Raw genomic sequence first — 23577 nt, 5'->3', positions numbered from 1 at the left:
AAGCTTTCTTTTTACCCTCGGCCCTGGCTCTGCTGTCCTGTCATCCCAGTCACTAGATACTTTCTCTTGCTTATCTTTCTTGTCTCTGCATAAGCCAGAAGGTGGAAGGCAGGAGTTCGCTGTGCTCTTTCTCCTTCTCTTAATTGAGGACCGCAACATAGACATTTTATTTTTCTCCACCCTGGACCACCTATTACTATGCTTCTGACTAGTTCATAACTAAATAAGTTCATGTTTATAGTTAAAAAAAAGGAGGAACATTTTTACCAATACATAAGATTAGATTTTAAATAATCTTATCAAGTAATACCTCTGAAGGAGATATTCTATATCTGTATATAAAAATTTCTATTTTATTCATACTATATTTAAATATAATTTTTTTCTTATAATATTTTATTGTCAAATTGTTTTCCATACAACACCCAGTGCTCTTCCCCTCAAGTGCCCTCCACCATTAAATATAATTTTTTTAACCTAAGAAGGGTTTATAACTTATACATAGTAAGTACTTGCAAGAGAACTCAGTTCAAACTTACAGTTCAAAGTCACTGTGTGCTGGTGTCACTTTTCCAAGCCAGTCATTCTCATAGCATATTAACACTTTTTGTTCTAATAAATTAATAATAAATTGACAGAATTTCTTTGTCTTGCTACTGAAACTTTCAAACATGTAGCTAATTAACGTTTGAATTTTGTTTGATTGATTTTTGCCTAATATATGCATTTCAAAACCTTAGGACTCTTTAGTTTTTAAATGATCTATAGTATTTTCAGTGGTATTTAGAATTAATATTTAATATTTTAGTATCTTTCAGTATTTTTGCTGACAAATATTTAGATTGCACATTGTTTTACATTTGATATGATAGAAAATAAGAACAGACATATTAAGTGTAAACCTATAACTTACTTTGTTTATATACAAGTAACACATTGAATCATCCAGGAAGAACTTTAAGTAAACCTGGATTAAACATATATTTTAAAATTGAAAATATGAGAATTAATTTAGTGAAAACCCCCATGGGAATTAACTATATGTCACAGGTGCCAAATTAGAAATCTCCAGGTTATAAGATCATAACCCCTAGAGGAATATTTATCTGTATGTTTACTTAATATCTAACAGCATGTGAAATTTATTTATTAATATGCCTGCAGGTTTCTCTCTAATCCCACTTCTCAAAGATGCACACACATAGATAGAAAACCAGGAGGGGGTGAATTGCCCTGGAACTGTTTCCATCTAAGCTGAAAAATATAGTTATAATGGGAAAACCAGAGTTGCTCTCTCCTTCTAACCTTGAACATTCATACACATCTAAAGTAAAATATGTGGACAAATTCAAAGGCTATCTCCTCCATGGGATCTTCCTTGCAATACACTTAGTCCAATCTAAGTTAGCATTGATCGCACTCTCTTTGATTATAATTTACCTATAGGCCTTATTTTATCATCCCTTCAATCATAGTTTATATGTATCCTATTTCCTTTGAATGCACTATGTTGATAGGGATCTTGGTGTGACAATTTGTTTTAATACACGGCATACAGCAAAGTGACTTTGTACGTTGGCATCTAACAGATATTTGTTAAAAGCATGTGGTTTAATTAGATTATATTCATATATGTAAAAAGTTAAATATGTAAACAAATTATTCAGGATGATGATATTAAAAAGGAAGAACGGGTTTTTTAAACTGGCAAGGAAATCACGTTTTGAATGAAAATTTCCAAAGTACTTTCATTTTTCAAGGGAAGCTTTGATACATGATTGTATTACATACACAGTTATCTAATGCAATTTTTTCTACATAAAATAAAGGACAGAATTGAAGCAACCACCTGAATAATTTAAACAAAAACATTTTTGCTTCAATTTTCTATCTATTTAGGGTATAATTATTGATTGGCTTGGAATATCCAATGATTGCCACAGTGCCATCCTTCATTTAGCATGTATGGACTTAGCCATTATGAAAGAAATCTGCTTGAGGCCATAGCAGCTATGCTGCATGTACTACTAATGCCAGACATTTGTATAATGCCTTACACTTATCATAAAAGTGCTTTTACATCAATTATTTCATTTAGTCCTCAGGTAGAAAGAGTGGGAGCAGGGAAACTATGAGATAGGTAGGAGAGTTATTATAGCTCACATTTTACAGGCATAAAAGGGCATTACATTTAGTATGGTATTTTTTTGCAAATACTTGAATATCTTGCACAAAACTCTGTCTATATAAATTTAATTGGTTTTTAAATGAAGGTAAAGTTTGCTGTACGTGAAACTTCTTTGTATACGAACGGCACTTGCTATTTACCTAACATTGTCAAGTAGTAGAGAGTACAAATTAGATCTTTATAATTGGTAGTATATAGGTATTTGTAAATGTGCCCTGGGAATATATAAAAATCAAACATTCATTCATTTCTAACAAAGGGATTGAGGTAGTATACACAGAAGAGTTGACATTTTGAGCTGGCTCTTATTTGGGTGAGTTCAACAGTTGGAGAAATAAGTAAGGCCATATACGTCAGCTCTCAAATGTAAAACCACCCATCAGAGTTGACAGTCTGCATTGGGTTATCACTGGATGACTACTTACATGGCAGAAAATGATGGAGACTACAACTAGAAAAATAGAAGTGGGTCAGATTATAAGCAACTTTGAATTCCAGATGAGGCACTTGGCTGTTCCTTTGTAGGCATGAGGAAATTTTTTCAAATTTGGGGGCTTTTTGCTTGTTTTTAAGGAAAGAAAGTAGGAAATAGTTTTCTGACAAAAGAATTGTATTCAGAATAGAACCTTAGGGCAGTATTTTCTGAACACCACCCAGTATGCATGCAAAGTGCTAACTTTCTCATGGCACACTGAGCCAAACTGATCAGGCTGCTCCTAGTTGTGAGCGACCAGCTCCCTGAGGTCCATTCCTCCAAGCCTCCCTGAAAGCCAAAAGACTCAACATAGTTTCTCTCACTTGAACACATTAGATCCATCGGCAAAATGCCTGGTGTTCCTGTTGGGAAATCCTATCTTTGGCAAAGGAAAGAGGAAAAGGAGTTCATGACAAAGGGTGAGCAAAAGGAAAAAGAAGACAATATTAGCAAGAGAGCAGGAGTGTGGTATCTTAAGTCAAGGGAGAAACTTTTTCAAATGGGAGTGAACCAAAAAGACTTGACTACTGTTGAAAAATCATATGGTCGTTCAATTTTTACAGCTAATAAGGAAAAATATGACAGTTCTTCAAAAAAATTAAAAAAATGGAACTAACATATGATCCAGAAATCTCACTCCTGGGTATATATCTGAAGGAATTTAAATCAGCATCTTGAGGGGTACCTGGGTAGCTCAGTCAGTTGACCAAGCAATTTTTGATTTCAGCTCAGGTCATGATCCCAGGGTGGTGGGATTGGGCCCTGTGTCATGGGACCAAGGCCCATGCTGGGCTCCATGCTCAGCAGGGATTATCTGCCCCTCTCCCCTGCTCACATACTCATTCTCTTCAAAAATATAAATAAATAAATAAATATCTTGAAAGGACATCTGAATACCCATATTTATTGCACCATTATTAACAATAGCCAAGATATAGAAACAGCCCAAGTGTCCATAAGAGGATAAATGGATAAAGAAGATGTGACATATAAAATATTACAAATATATATGTCATTGTGTATGTATACACATGTATACAAATTGAGTGTATGTATATATGTGTGTATGTATATGTATATATACAATATGTACGCATATATGTATACAATGGAATACTATTCATCCCTTAAAAGGAAATCCTTCCATTGCCATAACATAGATAAACCTTGAAGGTGTTCTGCTACGTGAGACATAGAAAGGCAAATACCATATAATCTCACTTATATGTGGAATCTAAAAAAATGGTGGAGAAGAACTGCTAAAAACAGAGTAGAATGATGATTACCAGGAGCTGGGTGGTGGGTGAGGGAGATTGGGGAAATGTTTAAGGGTACAAACTTCTGACCAGTAAATAAATAACTTCTAGAGATCTAATGCACGCACAGTGAATAGAGTCAACAATCCTGTATTATAAACTTTAAAGTTGCTAAAAGACTTTATCTTAGCTGTTCTCAACACAAAAATGAAATGAAAGTATATGGCATAATGTGGTTACTAACACTACTAGTAATCATATTATGTACATATATCAAACCAATTGGTTGTATTAAAGTTACAAACATCATACGTTAATTATATCTCAAAAAACCCCACAAAGAATAAAAAAGAAAACTCAAATTGTAGGGGATCTAAGAAGAGGATATTGAACGAGGCCATGTCATCCCTTGCTGCGGATTAGTAAGTGGTTTGAGTAGCAGAGAGCTCATGGGAGGTGGGTTAAGCAGAATCCAGGATGTACTCAAGTGTTGCCTGTGGGGTACGATTTTTATAAGAAGCTGGGTGGAGGGAGGGAGTAAGGCGATGGGCTGGAAGGAGGAAGGAGGAAGGCCTCTTCGGGAAGATGAACACTGAGTATGTAGGTCTAAGGGAAGAAGTGAAAAGAGAGAATGGGACTAAAAACATAAGAAAAAAAAAACTCGATGAAGCAAAATTTGGGCAAAGAATGGAAACAAATGCATGAGTAGAAGGATTAACTTTGGCATTTTTTAAAATACACCTCTCTTTAATAGACAGAAGGAAAGGGAGTACTGGTGAAGAGAAAGATTTAGAAGCATGTTGAAGAAATGTGAAAGTAGGGGCACCTGGGTGGCTCAGTCGGTTGAGCAGCAGACTCGATATCAGCCAAGGATATGATCTCATGGTTCCTGAGTTCAAGCCTCACATCAGGCTCTGAGCTGACAGTGCAGAGCCTGCTTTAGATTCTCTGTCTTCCTTTCTCTTCCCCACCCCCCACTCATTCTCTCACATACATTCTCTCTCTCTCTCTAAATAAATCGACATTATTTTTTTAAAGTTGAGAGTATTCTCACTCAATAGCTTTTGTTTTCTCTATAAAATAGGATGTGAGAAGGATGGTAATCATTCAACAGTTCCTATTGGGGAAAAGAACAGGTGACAAGGCAGAGTGAAGTTAGGGTCAGATAAATCCACTAATCATGTTCTCAACCCTGTGCTCAACAATGTGCTAGGTGCTGGAGGGATATGAAATATGTATGATGTGATTCCTGTCCTCAAAGAGAAACACATACACAAATACCTATACAGATAAGGAAGTCTTTACAAGCTAAATTATTATTTGCTCAAAAGCATAAAAAAGTCTTAGGGAAGAATTGGCAGGGTAAGTAAAGAAACTGAGTAAAGCCTCTTGCATTATTTGAATACACAGAGGATCAGATTGTAGAAAAAAGCAGATGCCAGATGGCATATGCACACCAGTTAGTTGGGAGATCACCGGGTAGTAGAGGAAATGCCTGATACGGAGATGTAGGCAACATGTCCAAACCAATAGGAAAGAATCAGAATATATGTTAACCTTCCTGGAATTAAAATAGAATAGAATAAAATAGATAAAAATAAAATAAATAAAACAAAACAAAATAAAATAGAAAGGAACCAGAAAATAGAGTATCCGGAGGGAGGAGGGATGCATGAAGCTTAACTGGGTATTTACATGCAGGATGGAGAAGAGTGTGCAGATAATAGAGGTAGAAACATAATAATCCAGGAAATTTGCAGCAAACCAGATGTGAGCCTTTGCAAGAGTAATACCAGTGCCAGAATGAGAGAAAGGGATGAATCTGAGAGATATTCTGAAGGAAGATTTTTCTAAAATAATGTGACAGAGTGGATATTGATAGGGAGTAAGAAAAGAATAAACTAGGCTTTTAAGTTTTTACTTCTGGGCGATAAAAAATAATTTTAGTGCTGTAGTAGAACATTGGGGAAAGCAAGGCAGTTCTGAGGTGTAAATTAGGAGTTTCAGTTTGGGGCTTTTGAAGTTTGGTGGGGATCACTAGGAAGGAGCCTATGGTGGGAAAGTATAGAGGTTTATAATTTGAATTATTACCATGGGATCATAAAACAAAGTTTGGGGAAAGGATCAGCTCACTGAAAAAGTGTGTGCAGAAGCAAAGGATCAAAGAATAAGATTTCAGTCTCATTTCTAGTTAGAAATGAAGAGCAGGAAGTTGAGCCTGATAAGGAGGCAGAGTAAATGGTCAGAGAGTATGAGGACTAACTAATTGACATGTTCTGAAAGAGTGAGAAGAAAATCTGAAGGGGTAAAGGATTTAATTGCAGTAAAGATTGTGAATAAATACAAATTGAATTGATAAAAGTCCACTGAATTTGACCAAGAGGAGACAGTTTTAAGCATTTCAGAGATCAGTTTCATGAAATGGTACAAGTGAAAGAGAATAAAGGTAGCAGGCAAAGAGACAGTTGGTATATAAATATGCCCAACTCTTTCCAAAAGAGAGCATATTAGAATTTCTAAGAGAGTCCTGAGGAAATGCTTTAGAGATCATCACTGAAAGTGATGGAGTGTTTCCCTAGGCCCTGTGGGCCCCTCACCTCTCAGTCATCCAGAGCAGCTCCATTTATATAGTATGTGTATGCATGTGTGTACATGTGTTCACAAAAGCATATAGATTTAGGAGTTGCATTTGAAGAGGTGCTTGATGCTAAAATAAAATATCAAATTTAATAATCTGCTCTAGAAATTTGGCAATTAAGAAGAAAAATACTACATGTGTGCTAGAAAGGACAGCAGGGTAATTTTAAAGCAGGATATTAATAACTTCCAATATGTTACAGAAAACTAGCTGTGAATTCATACATCTTTCATTTTAAATATTGGATCTATTTACTAGCTATGTATATGAGTTACTTAACTTCTGTTAACCTCAGTTTTATCCCACTTAAAACGTATACAAAGACCCATGTGGTTGGATAAGACAGAGTAGGCAAGGATATGAGTATCTTCTGTCTCTAATTTCCATTTCAGTGAATGTGGTTCACACATGCTCAGGTGTACAGGAAATGACACTTCATGTTTTAAAACTAAACTTAGTATTTATCTTGAACTCCCGTTCCTATTGGCAGAAACTTAGTCGCATTTGAATATTTAGTTAGATGAACTCAATAGTTCTGTGTTTTTCTCAGACATTTCAGTTTTAAGCCCAAACAAATGCACGGTTTACCTTTCCACATACTCTCTCTAGTGTAGCATCCAAGATTTCATGGATGCCTTCTGATTTCCCTATCAGGCATTTAGTCCTTGGTCAGCTTAGTGTCACTGGTATCCATTGGGGTTTGCCCTCTGACCTCCTCCTGAAGCCCTGGTGATCCCTGGGCAGGCCCTGGCTGCTGCATGAATGCATCCTGTCCCATCTTTTGATGCTGATGTATAAATGTACCATACCTCATCTACTGCTGAGTGGCAGCTTCTCACCTCTGCCCCAAATCTCCTATTTGTTCTTCAACTACTTCTACTGCTAAATATATTTGCCTTTTCAGGGTCATGTGAAAATGCGAGTCTCTCTTGGCAACATGGTGAGGTTTGTATCTGTGTAGGGGTGTTGCCAGGGCCACCCCCCACCCCCAATCTGGCACCTCATGTCTAATGTCCAGCCATTGCTGTCCCATTTCTCAGGGTCTCTATTGGACACTTTTCTCTAAGACATAATGTCCTTACAGACTACACTTTGGGAAGTTAGACTCTGCCTTTGGATTGTCAAACCTAGCTGGGCTTTCTCTGCTGATCCCCTCTAGGAAGCAACATGGGAGAGGAGACAGCTGACATTGCCCTCTTAAAATCCACACTAATGCTCCAAAACTATTCCCCTTGTTCTTCTCACCATGCCTGAACTTGCTCCTTTCCTCCTGCCTGTGGTCTTTACTCAAGATAAAAGGCACAATCCTCCTTGTACCTGGTCCCGCATGGTTTTACAAAACCTCTTTACCCTCAGCTGGATGTATGGTAGGTGAAATGTCTTTGCGGAGCCTGGCCTTTGTTGGTGCTGGATGAGTCAGCTTAACAACAGCCTGTTACGCTTCTCTAGAGAAACAGGAGCCAGGTTTGATGCCAAGGGATGACTATGAAGTGTTTGTCCCTGACTATTGGATTTTGTTTTGTTTTGTTTGTTTTTACATCAAACTATTCACACAAGCATGGCTCAAGAAGGAAATGACTTAACTCAGATCTTGGAGATTTGAAAGGTAATTAATTATAAGTCACCATAAGGGCAGTGTGGGCCATTCTGTCCACCTGGGCTTGTCATCCCAGTATTATCTGGTCCTTCATCCAATCTCGTAGGCACAGCTAGCTAATTAGGTTTCTTAGTGATCATTCAAATAAACTATCCTTCAGGAGTGCTGATGCATAGGGGCACATGTACCCCAATGTTCATAGCAGTACTTTAAACAATAGCCAATTATGGAAAGACCCTAAATGTCCATCAACTGACAAATGGATCAAGAAGACGTGGTTTCTATATACAATGGAGTACTACATGGCAAGGAGAAAGAATGGAATCTGGCCATTTGTAGCAACATGGATGGATCTTGAGGGTATTATGCTAAGTGAAATAAGTCAGGGAGAGAAAGACAGATACCCTATGCTTTCACTCATATATGGAACAGGAGAAACTTAACAGAGGACCATAGGGGAGGGAAGGGAAAAAATAGCTAAGGAGAGGGAGGGAGGCAAACCATAAGAGACTCTTATGTTCTCTTACTGAGAACAAATCGAAGGTTGATGGGGGGTGGGAGAGAGGGAAAAGTGGGTGATGGGCATGGAGGAGGGCACTTGTTGGGAGGAGCACTGGGTGTGATATGGAAACCAACTTGAAAATAAGCTATACAACAAACAAACAAACAAACAAAGGAACATCCCTACTGGATTGCTTTTAATTCAGGCATAGCTTCCTGTAAAGACATTTGATGCCAAGATAGCTGAGAAAACCACCTTAAAAGCTTTCCCAGGAAAAGGGCATGGAGACTGATAGTTATCCTGAGCCTGCTTGGCCTATCCCCCAAACTGAGATGGTTGGTTCCTTACTCGGTTTGTGGGAGCCCTACACACATACACAGATGCACATATATGTGTGTGTTCATGTGTGCATACACAATCCTTTGCACATATTTAAGCAATGTAGAGTCAGCATTCCTCATAGACGGTGGTAGAGCCCTGAGCCCTGGGAACAGCTCACTCTCATACTTAATTCTAACTAGCTGAAAATTGTTCCTCAGGACATTCAGACAACTGTCTAAGGACCAAATTCTTCTCTGTACAACGAGTTTTCTAAATGACACGACTTGCTGGATTGTTCTCGGTCTCTGTCTCTGTTTTTGTATCTGTCTTTCTGTCTGTCTGTCTGTCTCTGTTAGAGAAGGGCATTGAGAGGATGTGACCTCTGGATGACTCAGAGCTGGACCTGGGCAGTCAGAAGCTTCTTACCTACTTCCTTGTCCTTGGAATGTATGTTTTGCCCACTGTTTCCATTTCACTCAGAACCATTTCAAGGCCACAACCTTGAAAGAACCATGTGGTGTTGAGACATCATGATTGAACATCATTAGGTCTCTATATAAACGTGTAATATTCTGGCAAGTGGGTGCAAATATATACTCATTTTGCAGCCACCCAGGATAAGCCTCATATGTAAATGAAGTACCACTTAAAAGTCTGGAGTGGCCTGCCTCTTCATTCAGTCTCTCCTTGCCTTCTGTGTACAGGTGCCAATTTCAAATTTTACCCAGGGAGCTCTCTCTGTCCATTGCTTTTGAGACTGGCTCAAAGATTAAGTCAATAGGATTCATATTGGCCCATAACTCTTTAACTATCTAAAATTCATACTAACTAAACTAAACTTATGATTTCTTATCACTTAGTAGCTCTTTTTCATGAAATAGTCTTCTGTCTCTATTATCCGAATGCAGTTTTGTAACTAGTAGGGATATTGCTCTACAAAGACTTTCAGAACTCACTTTCCTTATTGTTCCAGATTTAGGGGAAAATATTGTCATGGACTCCCTAAGTTTTTTCTCCTGGAGGACCACCGGTGCGTTTAAACCCATGTGTTCCAATGACTTAGGATTGTGTAAGGTTTGTTTTAAGTCAATTTTGTAAAGACCACAAGCTTAAGTATATTTAAACATTGAGGATAAGGTAACAGAGGCATGAGGAAAATGAAAGGTACTTGGAGTAAGCTTCATCCCAAAGGAATTATAAAGGTTCACAAGCTAGTCTTCAGATAAGTGGGCTTATTTTCACAAAAAAGGATATTTTTCCTTCTATAATTGGAAGAAAGATTAAAAGGCCAGAAAAATAGGAAATCAAGATTGAAGTAAAGTCAGAGTATTGAGGGTTTACTCATTTTCTCCCTTCTCAGGAGAGAGCAAATCAAAATGGGCTTTGCTGTATAAAGCTGAAACATGTTTTATTTGACATGACACAAATGATAGCCCAAACCATCAAAATTCTTGCCCCTGAGTTACACAACATGGAACAAGTAAGAGTAGTTTAATTGTGTGCTATAAAAAATTCTTCCTACTGAAAGATAAGCTTAGAGCCTAATGAAAACAGCTTATTTATCAGGACTTAATTTGGCTCCTGAATGCTCAGCTCAATTCAGGAGTTTGTTCTTGCTTTTTCACCAATTCAAAGTTACAATATCATAAACTCAACTCAATCCCAATCAGTTCTCCACCTTTTAATATTTGCCTTGAAATCACCCAATCCAGACCCTAAAAACCTGTAAGTCCTCATTTGGAGGTGCAACTGAGTTTCTGTCAAAGTGATGTTAATCTTTTTTGAAGCAGATCTTGGAAACTGCTTTCTCAACAAACAGGTTCATCTTATGGTCTTTTACAGGGTCAGTGGTCAACGCAGACTGAATTTCAGTTGTTAACTAATAACTAAGAGCAACTCATTTTACTAATTTCACATATCAAATGTTCACAGACCCAGAGTTTCCTCCAATAATACCTACATATATAGATTTCAAACTAATGCAAATACTCATGAATGAAGCAGCAATACATTTGTGGATTATGTTCACATTTTCTGAATTTCTTCATAAGCCCTGCTTATTATGAACTACCTCTAGGTTTTACACATGTAAAGACTCAGACATGTGCTTAGGTCTCCTTACTGGGATGCTATCTGCTCTGTACTTACTATCTCTATAACCTTGGATAATTTCCTTGTCTTCTCAGGGCTCCAATTTCTTCTTTAGTAAAATGGGAGTAATTAATATATCACAGTTATTTGGAGGATTAAAGGGGTTCATGTAGGAAGTGTTCATGGAATAATCCCTAGCAAATGACACAGGTAAAATTAGTGTTGATTCCATTCTTCCATTTGTATTTTTCCTGCTTTAATGTGGAGTGTGCCATATGCTGAAAATATGCAGAACTAGTCCTCATTTTTCCTTAATGCTGGGCAGAGAATCTGTGGAAATCAAGTCTCTGCACATTCCCACCACCCAGAAAATATTCTCTCTGTGGGAGAAGAAGGCAGAATTTCAGCACTGACCGAAAGAAAAGCAGTGAAATGTTCTATGGCTCCTTAACTACTGGGAAATAGCACCTCTACTTACTAATTTAATTAGTAGCTACAGAATTTAATGCTCTTTTATGGTAGTTGATATTTCCTATCACATGTAGTCTTATTTATAAATATTAAGAATTTGGAGTATAAATAACTTGTAAATGTTTTAATATTTAAATTAAGAATTTTTAAAAATTCAAATTAAGAATTAAGAATTTCTGAGTATAAATCTTAATAGCTCTTACATTTGACTTATGATGGGTTAATAACTATTGGGAAAGGTTGATTGTTGCTTTATTTTTACAACCAAGTTTTAGAATGTGTTTTGTAGCTGAATTTTCTCTTTCTTTCCTTTTCTGTCCATTTGATTCCATCTGCTCTTTTTCCCAAACACACATCTGTGCCTACACACACACACACACACACACACACACACACACCCCTGTCTTTCTTCCTTTCCATGCGTTCATGTCACTGACTTTTACAGAATCTATGCTTAGGCAGTTTGGACAACAGCAATCTAAAGACAGATTCCATCAAGCTCCTATCTGTTAGAAGCTGCAGTGCTTGCATTTGGATTCGATATCTAACAATAATGTGGTATTTTATAAACATTAGTGAGGATGATTTTGCACTGGTCAGCAAAGGTAAAAAAAATAGGTGCTTTGGGAAAACAAATAAAAAAGGAATTGGATCTGTCTCAATAAATTGCACAAATTGTAAATATCCCAAAGATGCAGCCGCTTACTCTGGCATAGGAAAATAAAGCTGACAATTACGCTTTAGAATGAATAGGTGAGTAATATGATAGCTAAAATTTTTCCTTATAATCTTTCTTTTATTGAGTGCAGCACTGTTTATTAAACAAAGTTTCTGTTTCATCTGACCATCAATTCTTCAGATATTATTATAATAATGCCAATTAAGATTTATATTCAAGTCATGATTCTTTTCTATTCTGGTTTGTGTCTGCAGATACACTTGTTCCATTAATTTAAACATAATTATAGAATAATCTTTCACAAATATTATAGCTAATAACATTGGGGCATTTATAAATTCTGGTCCTTAATTTATACACATTAAAATTTCATTTGAAACTAAAGAACTTTTAATATTTGAATATATTTTAAAGACATCCTCTAGGGTTTCTAACATAGTGTGCACCAAAGCCCCAGAACTGGCCATGTTTGGTTGGGATTACATGGCCTGGATAAAGTCAGAAGAAACTTGAAAGGAATTATTTCTGGCTTTAGCAAGGCAAAACTCAGTTTGATTATGCGCTACACAATCTTCTTTGGTTTTAGAGATCAGAACCTGACATTTTACTCAGGCTAGGGTCTGAGAAGAGTTTTGTCTAATGGAAAAAGTGACAGTCCTTTTAAGTTTTACAGGAACATGCTGTAATGCAGAAACTCTATGTACAGAAATTTTAAGTTACAAAATTGACAGTTCAGGACATTGTTTTGACATGGATTAATAGAATTATTGTATCAGAGGATTTTTATTTTCCCCATCCAATAGAGGATACCAAAAATCTGCTACTTAAATCAGTACTCGGGGCAAATGTAATCTTCCATTACTTTATTTACAGTTGTATAAGTTCTAACAAATGTGAATGTGCAAAGTAAATTTACTACTGTATTTGAGGGGCTGTCTCATATTTTTTTATCCTTTCCAACATTTAATTTACATTAATCTTTTTTATTTCTTTATGTCAACACTTTTTATAAACTCTTATGAAACAAGGTCTCATAAACCAAAGAAAAGATGTGTTTTTCTGTTGTATAACACTGGGTAAGAAAGTTAGTAGACCTTCCTGTTTGGAACAATGTGGTCTGTTAGATTAAAATGCTATTTCTTTTTTTATGCCTCTAAAGTAGTGTCACAAACATAAAAAAACCCAAAACTTAAGAACCTTTGCACAATGTTGATTGTTAATGTTACTACATTTTCAATAGATATATCATTCTTGTTTTATTTTTTTTATTTTTTTAATGTTTCTGTATTGATTTGGAGAGAGAGAGAGAGAGAGAGAGAGAGAGAGAGAGAGAGAGAGAGAGAGAGAATATGAGTGGGGGAGGGGCAGAGAGAGAGGGAGACATAGGATGTGAAGCAGGCTCCAGGATCTGAGCTCTCAGCACAGATCCTGATGTGGGACTTGAACTCAGAAACCGCAAAATCATGATCTGAGCCAGATTCATATGCTCAACCAACCCGGCCACCCAGGTGTCCCAGATATATCATTTTTAAACATTTTGGCACTTATAGAAGTAATTTTATTAAATATGTAGAGCTAGACATCTACCTTCACAATTAAAGTCAATGGGTCATTGAATTCAATCAACATTTACATCATCAATGTCTTTTTAAAATACACTTATTTCTACAAAACAAGATCCAGCTGTATTTCTCTGAAAATATCATATAGTAGCTTTGCTACTTAGTCAATGTATTTTAACCTCAGATGCTGTGACCCTGATCTTCTGGATTACTTAAATGGATAATTAGGTTTATTTTTCCTATTCATCTTTATGAGTTAAATTTCCATACTCTCAATTTATTCCCATTCCATATTCCTAGGTTATACTTTCTGTCTCCTCTTAATTATCAATTATGTACCTTCTGCCCTTCCACAAATGTCCTGGTGTCAGTGGTAGGGTCACCTATTTCGGATGTTAGAACCTTATTAAGATGGCTCCGATTTATATATTATACCAGAAATCCTCCCTCTTTCTTCTTCTGATTTTTCTTATTTATTTTCTTCACACCTACACTCCTTGCCCACTTCCAGCTGTGAATAAACATAGACGTAGATAAACATTGTTGATACACGACCTTTGCCCAGATGTGATGGTGGTAGATGACACTGCGTTGAGCAAATGGAGAAACTGCTGTTTGGATCAGCACTCACTTAAGAGGAAAGATCATTTCTCCTTTCTTGCTATTTAGCCAAGCATTTACTGTGGGGATTTCCAAAGACCTAGTATTAGGGTTTCGGTCAGAAAGTTGATGGTCATACACACATATCTAGAAAGCAAATAGTTTTAAGTCAAAGGGCATAACTCATTGCATCTATTCCATACATGTTGTTAATTTAAGGTGTGCTTTCTATTTCAAAAGGTCAGGAAATATCAATTTGATAGCTCATTTTTGTTATACCTAATATTTTCTTTACTTTACATGCAAACATATCCAAAAGCCCAAAAGGGGCAAAGGAAAGTCATGTAAATTGTCTGATCTTTGTTCAGTGCAAAAGCTGAATTTAGCAGCTCTGCACATCCAGCTTCACAGAGAAATCAAACCTCACAGAAAGTTTTGCCTTGCTGAATGGCCTTTCTGGCCTTCCTGCTGGACAATGGAAAGCTATAAGGAAGCCATGAAGATGGAGAGCAGAGATCATATGCCCTGAATAAGAGTCCTTATCTTCTGGTCACCTACAACGTTGTGCTGGAGCTGGTGCCTCCTTGCTCAGGAGAGCAAATTGTGAACATCTTTTTCCAACTCTTGAATTTAGTAATATTATGTTGGCACTGTGCAATCAGCATGATGGGAATCTTTACACAAAAGATATTGGCAAAGCCTATAAATCAAGGATTTTATTTTTCTTGAGGAGCCAATTGTTAACCATTTACCGGAATCCCATGCGTTACCTCTTTTGTTAATCTAAATTTACTGATTCTTTTAATTAATGTGTGATACTTATTACTGATAATTTGAATTTAATAGTTGGAGAAGACACCTATACATTGTTCCATATTATTTATGAATATTTTTCTTTGTACAAGCGGGATCTTCCCATTCCTATCTTTCTGCATCTCACTTTTCTCACTTAATAATATACTTGGTAAAATCTTCACAAGTTGACACATACATATGTACTTCATTTTGTGTTAACATCTACATTATAATCCATTGCATGGCTTCACCAAAGTTTATTTCCTAAGTCCCTTTAGATGAAAAAAAAATAAATGGTTTCCTAAGTTCCTTTAGATGAAAAAATAAATTGTTTAGTTATTATAAATACTACTGCACTGACTTTTTTTTCACCGCAATCTGCCTTTATATAAGCCACTTTTCTATACCTACAGAAGAGAAATTGCTGTCAAAATGTAAATGCATCTTAATTTTGATAGATATTGTCAATTTGCACTCCAGAAAATATGGGTACAATTTGATATCACTTAAAGTATCATTTAAAACAGTAACTCCTTTCTTCTCCTTTTTTTTTTTTAATAGACAGTCTACATCAGATTTGAGAATACACTGTTAGGCATGTACTTTTCATCCTTTGAAGAAGGTATTTCTAGAAGGAGAATAAGAATAAAGACAAAAGTATCAGTATTCTTCTAAATTTCAGCAAATACCTATGAAATGCTTACCTATGTATCAAGCACTACAAGTACCAGATTCTCAGCCCTCAGTACATTAAACAGGAGACAGATCTGTTCTCTGACCTCATGGAGCTTACATTTTAATAGGAGAGCCAAGACAAAGAAAGTCAAGTGTATTTGACAATCTATCCACTCCATCTATTTGCTGGGTCATTTCTTCTGAAATACTGGTGTCTGCGTTTTGAAACCTGTTCTAACCCTGTTGATCTCGGATATGATCTGCTCCTTCACCACCATGGGGATTTCCTTTACTTCTTTTATGTACTGCCTCTCATTTCCCTCTTTCTTAGTGTTTTCCCTCATTTTTGATGCAGGACATCCTTCCATAGCTTCTGAGAAAGGTTCATGGATAGTACATTTTTGACACTTGGCTGAGTTAAAATGTCATTATTTCCCCCTCACATTTCCTATATTCTAGCTCGCTTAATTCTGGTTGGAAATAAATTTCTCTTTAAATTATATACAACTTGTTCTATCATTTTCTAGCTCTCATTATTGCTGTTGGGCAATCTGATTGGTGGTGTATGACCTATATCTTCTCTCTTAAATTTTTAAAACTTTTCTTTACTTAAATATTCTGCAATTTCTAAAATGAAATGTTTTAGAGTGGCTGTTTCTTCATTTGTTTCACAGAGCCTTTGATAGATCTTCTCAATACGGAAACATATCTTTGAGCTCTAGAAGATAGACTACCAAGAGTTGGCTGGTGGAGCAGTCTTTTTTAGTGTAGGCTTTAAGGAGCCTCTAAAAGGAATTTAAACATGGTATTAAAACTGACTAAAAGATGCCTTGGTTTGGTGGCCATGTGCCAGCAATTCTCTTCCAAATCTGTTTTTTTCTCAGTTATTACCAATTGTTGGTACTGTGGACTTAAAAAAATGTTTACTTATTTTTGAGAGGGGGGGTTGGGGCAGAGATAGAGGGAGAGAGAGAGAGAATCCTAAGTAGGCTCCATGCTGTCACTGCATAGCCTAACAAGGGGCTCAAACTGAAGAATTCTGAGATCATGACCATGACTTAGCCGACTGAGTACTCCAGGTGCCCCGGTACTGTTGAGTTTTAATACTGCATATGTGAGCTTCAAATGATCACATTTGCACTTTTTATCCTATATGAAATATTGCACTCTGCATGGATATTAATATGGAGAACACCTAGCCATAGAATTAGCTCCCTCCCTCACAATATGTGTAGACAAGCTACACTTACTCATTTTGAAAGTAGGTTTACAAGGGTTCAAAATTATTTGAGCTCTCTTTGGATGTAGTTTCTTTATCCAATCCCTATAATACTGCATACTTCTATATTAAAATAATAGATTCAAAATAAATAATGATAGTATAGTAACTCTTAAAGATGAGGAAATGGAATTTGGATGACTTCAATCTTGTCATTCTTTGTGACTACTGGAATTTTTAATTTGGATTTTAGTTTTCAAAATTCAAAGCAGAGTGCTATCTGTGAGGTGTAATATTTTTGTCCTGTAAGTGCAGATTTAAGTTCATATGATTTACTATAAAATAATATCTGATAAGTTGACATTTACTCTTCCTTTTAAATTGTTACCTTAAAATAAAATGAATCAAGAAAATGATAAAATACAAATCTACTAATTACAGGAAGGAGGTATTAAAATGATGTGTTCCAGGTATCAGAGAAACTGTGTATGCCAATGATTTTGGAAAGGGTTTCATATTCTGTTTGTATTTTATTTTCTTTCATATTTTCTTCACTTTTCTTTTCTTTTTGGAATTCTATTTTAGATGTTGGAGCCCCTGGGGTTTATCCTCTTATTTCCTTATTATTTCTCTTTTATGTATTATATCTCTCTTTGTCTTCATTTATTTTCAGGGCGATTTCCTTTTTTTAAATTTTTTTAAATGTTTATTTATTTTTGAGAGAGAGAGATAGAGACAGTGTCTGAGAAGGGGAGAGGTAGAAGGACAGGTAGACACAAATATGAAGCAGGCTTAGAGCTGTCAGCACAGAACCTGACATGGAGCTTGAACTCAGGAACCATGAGATCATGACCTGAGCTGAAGTCAGATGCTTAACCCACTGAATCACCCAGGTACCCTCAGAGAGATTTCTTAAAGTCATTATGATTAATTTTTAAAATTTCTACTCTCACATTTTTAATTTCCCAGAGCTCCTCCTTGTTCCCTAACTTTACTTTCCTTTTTTTAAAAGATTTTTTAGAAGTTTATTTTTTGAGAGGAAAGAGAGTGTGAGCAGGGGAGGGGCAGAGAGGGAGAGAGAATCCAAGCAGGCTCTGTGCTGTCAATGCAGGGCTCGAACACACAAACCATGAGATCATGACCTGATTATATATATGTTTGATTGATATATTTTTATATGTTTATTTTACTTTCCTGATAGCATGCCGTTATCATTTTCTGGAAATTATATATATCCAGTTTTATAACCTAGAGTGGTTGTATAGCCACTCTAGGATAGTAATTATAGACTTTTTTCTTTTAAGCTTTCTTCTACTCCCCACATTGCATCTATTTCATTAGTAATCATTTCAGTTTGCTTGGCCTTTTTTCTCTGTTCATGTTTGAGGCTTTCTTAAGTTGTGTAGTGATCCTTGTCTCTCCATTCATGTTTAAGATTGAAATACGAAAAAGCTAATGTTAAGGTCAACATGCATAGGCGGAGCTTATTTATTAGTGGTCTCCCAATAGGATAATTGAAAAAGAACCTAGCTGTTTTGTCAGTGACCTCAAATTGCTCTATCTGCGGCTATTTCTCCTTAGTTGGTCAGTTTCTCAAAGAGGAGTCTTTTAATTCTGTGTTAGTAGGTGTGGAGAAATAGAAAAATGAGAGGTAATATGAAGTCATCCAGTTTTCTGAAAGCTTCAGGTATAAAAGGTGTGCGTGATCTTTTTGCCTGGTGTTCCCAGAGTCAAGAAAATCTATCATTTCAACTCTCTAGTAAAATCTTGCCTTTTGCTAGGCTATGCAATCTGGGAAAGAGGAGATCTGAAGTCTAACTGCTTAGAAACATTTCTAATAATACATCTGTTTTTAGCTCCATCTTCAACTGTTCTTATGGTTGTTGGGTTCTGTGGTGAGCCTGACCTTGCGTCTCACTGGTTTCCTTTCCTGAAGGCATTCAGCTTTCGCACTCTCTTGATTCGATTATGGGTCATCTGTCTTCTCAACATCTTCAAAATTTTCTTAACATCATTCTGCTGAAATCTCTTTTCCCTTTCCCTAGCCCTTGTGTGTGTGTGTGTACATGTGTGTGTGTGTAATTCTGTTATACTGCCATTTTATGGGTTATTATAAAATAGGAATGATGAAGATCTTGTTAAGTTAGCAATATTCAACTACTGAGCTGCCTGATGATATACCCAGGCGGTCAGAGCACAGTTTGCCGTGAATGCCATCAGCTTTAGGGAATGACAGAGGAGATGGTGCTGTGGGAAATGTGGCACAAGGAACACGTATACATACCCTATTCCTGCATTGCAACTGAGAGGCTCCTTTTGTTCTCTTAAAATTCCCTGCAATGGAACACATTTTCCACTTAACTGAAGAAAACCTTTTGTAACTTTTTAGATTTACTTGTTTTTGTTATGCGTTAACTCACTTTAAAAAAACTGACAAGAAAAATATAACCACTTAGAGATTCTTAGATTCTTTGTGCTAAGATACTTTTTATAAGTGTGATTTCATAATATGCAGTCTTTCATAATAATTTTACCGTGTTCACTATATTCTTAGTATCATTTTTTAAAGTTTATTTACTTTGAGAGATAGAGAAGGAGTGCACACGTGCATGTGTGAGTGGGGTAAGAGGAAGAGGAGAGAGAGAGAGTAACAAGCAGAATCTGCACTGTCAGCTCAGAGCCCAGTGTGGGGCTTGATCCTATGAACCATGAGATCATGAAATGAGCCAAAATCAAGAATCTGAGGCCCCAGTGATTAAGCTAGCCAGGCTTTTTACTTATTGTGAAATAAATTTAATAGAAAAGAGTGCATGTATATAATTTAAAGTAAGAAAATAAACATTCATGTACCTACTCTGTAGCTTATGAATTAGAACATATTTGCATTATATTATTGGCTAAAAAATAAGCCCCTTGAGGTTGTATTATATTGGATATTTAGGTTTGCCAGGTATTTTACACTTATGCAATTTACTACTTGACTGTTTTGTTTAAAATGTATTATTTAATTTAACCCACATAAAAGTGATTTGGGATAGGTACTAGCTAACATTACCCGGTTTTACTTATTAGGGAATGGAGGCTTAAGAAGGTTAAGAAATTGGAGCAGATAAGTGGAAGGTATGTGGAAAAATACATGTATACACACAAACATACAGAGATACAGCCAAAAGGCAAAAGGCAAAACTAAAAAGCTGTTTTTAAAATTTTTGAGAGTGCAAGTGGTAGAGGGAGAGAGAGAGAGAGAAAGAGAGAATCTTAAGCAGCTTCCATGCCCAGTGAGGAGCCTGACATAGGGCTTGATCTTACAACCCTGAGTTCATGCCCTGAACCAAAATCAAGAGTCAGATCCTCAACTGACTGAGCCACCCAGCTGCCCCTAAAAACAAGTTATTTGAAGACAGAGAATTTAATATAAAGAACTGTTACCTAGTTATGGTTGTTAACTAGAAAACTGAAAGAATAAAAAGAAAATTCTAAGGTGTAAGCAATAGCTACCACCTCTAGAACTGAAGATATTCTAAGATATTAGAATTATTACAGCCCAGAAAAGTAAAGAAAGGTCTTTGTAGTCCTCAAAACCAGTTCCCTAAGGGAAAAGGCATTCCTTAGCTGGTTTCAGTATCTCTAACCATAAAGAAGGGGTCCCTGTGGCCTGGGACTCAGAACTCTGAGGAGCAGGTTCTGGCCAAGTGCTGGTGTCTTAGTGGAATGCTGAAGTGTGATTCTCCAAGTGTGAAGAAAAGCTGCAAATTGGATTCAGCTGCTGCAATGGGGGTGAAAAATATTGCTGGAGTGATGTTCACAAGAACAACATGCACAGGACAGAAAGTAAACAGTAAGAGGCAAGGAGATTTCCCTTCTTCCTTTCAGCTCCTAATCTCCCTCTATCGCTCTCTATTGGCAGAACCTCGCACGGAACTACCTGTCAACATAGAAGGGTGGTGGCGGAATCTGTTTCAGCATCACAAAGTTAACAATAGAAGGATGGAATCGGAGACGAGAAAAAATACCGTAGTAGCTGACATATTGGCACACAAGTTTAATTTGTAATTGTAAAATTTATAGAAGGTGTTCTGCATTATGCTCAGTACAGGCATACCTCAGAGATTTTGTAGGTTCAGTTACAGACCACCACCATACAGTGACTACCATAATAAAGAGAGTCAAATGAATTTTTTGGTTCCCTAGAGCATACAGAAGTTGTGTTTACTCTATACTGTAGTTTGTTAAGTGTGCAACAGCATTAGTCTAAAAAATGTACATAATTTAAAAATATTTTTTGTGAGAAATTGCTAGCTATCATTTGAAGTTTCAGCTAGTCCTCACTCTTTTGCTGATAGGGGATCTTGCCATCATGTTGACGGCTGCTGACTGATTAGGGTGGTGGTTGCTAAAGGCTGGGGTTTTGGGAGTGGGTAGCTGTGGAAATTTCCTAAAATAGGACAACAATGAGGTTTGCTGCAACAAGTGACTTGTCCTTTCATGAATGATTTCTCTGTAGCACACAGTGCTTTTTTACCGCCCGTAGAATTTCTTTCAAATTGCTGTTCTATCAACTTAGTTGATGTAATATTCTAAGTCCTTTGTTGCCCTTTCAACAGTCTTCACCAAATCTTCACCAGGAGTAGATTCCTTCTCCAGAAACTATGTTATTTTCCCATCCATAAAAAGCAGTTCCTCATCCATTAAAGTTTGATCATGAGATTGCTGCAATTCGGTCCCACCTTCAGGCTCTACTTCTAACTCTAGTTCTGTTGATGTTTCTACCACATCTGCAGTTACTTTTTCCACTGAAGTCTTAAACTCCTCAGACTCATCCATGAGGGTTGGCATAACTTTCCAAAACTCCTGCTAATGTTGGTATTCTGACCTTTTCTCATGAACCACAAAGTTTCTTAGTAACATCTAGAATGGTGAATACTTTCTAGAAGGCATTCAGTGGACTTTACCCAGATCCATCAGAGGAATCTTGATCTATAGCAGCTACATAGCTTTATAAAGTATATTTCTTAATAAGACCTGAAAGTTGAAATTAATCCTTTCTCCATGGGCTGCCAAATGGATGTTGTTTGCAGGCATGAAAACAACATTAATCTCCTTGTATGTATTTATCAAACCTCTTTAAAAATCTTTTTAAATGTCCATTTATTTTTTAAAGGGGATGAGGCAGAGAGAGAGGGAGACACAGAATCCAAAGTTGACTCCAGGCTCTGAGCTGTCAGCACAGAGACCAACATGGGGCTCAAATTTGTGAAGTGTGAGATCATGACCTGAGCTGAAATTGGCTACTTAATGGACTAAGCCACCCAGGAGATCCTTTTTCTAAAAATTTTAAAAATTGTTGATTTATTTTTGAGAGAGAGAGAGATCCATCAGACCTCTTAAGTGACCAGGTGCATTGCCAATGAACAGTGATATTTTGAAAGGATTTTTTTTTTGAGCAGTAGGTCTCAACAATGGGCTGAAAATATTCAGTAAACCATGTTGCAAACAGATTGAGAAAACCATATTCTGTCAGTAATCCAAGCTTTGTCATTTCATTCAAAGAGTAGGGAAAGTAGATTTAGTATAATTATTAAGGGCCATAAGATTTTCAGAATCATCAGTGTTGGCTTCGACTTAGAGTCACTAGCTGCATTAGCTCCCAACAATAGAGTCAGCCTGCCCTTTGAAGCTTTGAAGCCAGGCACGGACTTCTCTCTAGCGATGAAAGTCCCAGATGGCATCTTCTTCCATAGAAGGCTATTTCATCAAGAGTGAAAATCTGTTTAGTATAGATATTTTCATGAATTATTTTAGCAAGATCTTCTGGATAACTTGTTGCAGCTTCTATATCAACACTTACTGCTTTGCTTTCCACTTTTATGTTGTGGAGAAGGCTTCTTTAAGCCTCATGAACCAACCTCTGCTAGCTTCAAACTTTTCTTCTGCATCTTACTTATCTCTCTCAGGTTTCACAGAATTGAAGAGAATTAGGGCCTTGCCAGGATTAGGCTTTGGCTTAAGGGACTCTTGGTGGTTGATGTGATCTATCCAGACCACTAAAACTTTCTTCATACCAGCAATAAGGCTGTTCTGCTTTTTTCATTCATGTGTTCACTGGAGTAGCACTTTAAATTTCCTTCAAGAATGTTTCCTTTGCATTCACAACTTGGCCGTTTGGTGCGAGAGGCCTAACTTTCTGCCTATGTTGGCTTTCAACATCCCTTCTTCACTAAGCTTAATCATTTCTGGCTTTTGATGTACAGTGAGAAATGTGCAACTTTTCCTTTTCCTTGAATACGTAGAGATCGTTGTAGGGTTACTAATTGGCCTAATTTCAATACAGTTGTGTCTCAGGGAATAAGGAAGGCAGAGGAGAGAGAGAGAGAGAGATGAGGGAATGGCCAGTCACTGGAGCAGTCAGAACACACAAAGCATATATTGAGTGTGCTCACTGTCTCATATGGGTTGGTTTGTGGGGCCCCCAAACAATTACAATGATAATGCCAAAGATCACTGACCA

Source organism: Suricata suricatta, chromosome 10 (genome assembly GCF_006229205.1).
Source record: "Suricata suricatta isolate VVHF042 chromosome 10, meerkat_22Aug2017_6uvM2_HiC, whole genome shotgun sequence".
Lineage (NCBI taxonomy): Eukaryota > Metazoa > Chordata > Mammalia > Carnivora > Herpestidae > Suricata > Suricata suricatta.
This window is presented reverse-complemented; position numbering follows the sequence as displayed.